Raw genomic sequence first — 1,898 nt, forward strand, 5'->3', positions numbered from 1 at the left:
TGTCCTAAATTGTGAACAGCGCTGACAAAACACTTCACATTTATGCATATAGACTGTCTGTTTATTGAAGTTTATTTTCTAAATGGCTTCTGAATATTTTCAGTCAGACTTTTCTGCAAGACACCATTTTAGTCATTAAAACATTCTTCATCAAATGTATTGTTTACGCCTGAGAACTCATAGAAGAATTACACTCCTCAAATTCAGTGTCCCCTAATCCTCTCTGAGAATTGTACATGGACAAATGCTGGACCTGAGTCCAGTTTTCGATCTCAAGTTTCACAGTAGAAAAATCAGATGTGAGCTGCTAGAAGTGAATAATTTTCATACCCAGACATCTCCTTACTTATTCTTTATGGTATATTTTCACAAGTCAGTCAACTGAAGCCATTTCATTGGTTTATAAATAAGAAACCAACTCCAACTGAGACATCAAGTCACAGAGACTAGAACTTAGCACTACCAAATGTCTTGTTTTCTCTGGTGTGTTCAGTGATTTCCCCACCACCACCCAAAAAAAAAAGTTTTTTTGGGGGAGCCGAGGAAATTTTCTGAGACTTACAGGTTCAAACAGCACCCCGTATCATTTGTGGCCACAAAAATCCCAGGGAAACAGGCATTTTGGGGTATGCTGGACCTGTTGATATGCACTGAGTAAAAGATATGCATGCATTTGACTATAGTTGCATATATTTACTGCATGGCAGCCTCATGTTCTGTCATCTGCTTATTGAAAATTCTAGTTCCCAGTCTAGGATCAGTCACAATTCATCTTGGCTGACTTAGCAGATGGGAGTCTAAGAAGTCTTCTATAATGAAAGCCTACTGAGAAATACTATTACTTTGGTATTAAAATTGTTTTAAAGAAATCAAAGTTAGATTTTTTTCCACTTTAATGTATCTGCTTATTGGAAAAAGAGACTGGTATAATTAGCACAAAGTCCTCCGATCAGGAATTTTCTGATGCAATTCTCTTGAGAAATACTATTTTCTCAGTCACAGCTGTACTAAGTAACTTGAAGAATATAGCAGTTCTAAACGTATGTCTGAGTTGAAAGGGTAAGGTGGGTTTTTACAGCATTTATTGGTTGTGAATGGATAGGGCTAACATATGGAATAGCTTAAGTCAGCAGTGCATTGAAAACACAGCTCAGCAGCAGAGAAGCAAGTCTGCAGGACAGACATTTTGTAATCTACCCTGATGGTAAATTGTGTGGCAACACTTATGTTCTACTTGCATCTGGAGATGCCTTAGAAAGCACAGAGATTTATCTTTTTAGAACCTATTTAATAGTAGCTAGATTGTGCTGGATATTTGGGGAAAATAGGAGGTATTGAAGAATTTCAGGGAAGCGAAACTTGTGTGGAAATTTAATTGGTCTCCATGGGAAGAAACTAGTGAAGGTATCTTTCTAGGTGAAAAGACTTGAAAGTGTTAAGTTCCATAAACCCTCTTTGCAGCTGTCTGGGGTTAGGTGCAAGGAATTCAGGAGAAACGTAATGATTCTCTAATGAGCACTGATCAGAATAAATTCAGAATAAATTGTTTCCTATGTCTTTCTAGTATGTCAGTGTTAGACATGCTTCAGAGGAATTCCTTTCTCTATTTCTTACCACCTATGTTCTAAAAAGTTTCCAGCCTGCCACTGGTTTCTTTCAAGTTCTTCCTTTGCTCCCCCTTCCATAGTGCCTGTGCTGCATTTTCACAGGCCATTTGCGGGGGGAGCTGCAGCTGCCGTCATTAATGCTGCCCAGCTGAAAAGCATTCTGAGAGCCTCAGAGCCTCTCACCTGGCCAGTTCCCCTCAGCTGGTGGAGCTGCCATGCGTCAGCCAGCCCTCTCTTTCTAGGCTTGTGCCCCATCTAGCCACTGGCCTGTGGCTCCCACGGGGCACAACA

Source organism: Buceros rhinoceros, unplaced genomic scaffold, assembly GCF_000710305.1.
Source record: "Buceros rhinoceros silvestris isolate BGI_N320 unplaced genomic scaffold, ASM71030v1 scaffold11966, whole genome shotgun sequence".
Lineage (NCBI taxonomy): Eukaryota > Metazoa > Chordata > Aves > Bucerotiformes > Bucerotidae > Buceros > Buceros rhinoceros.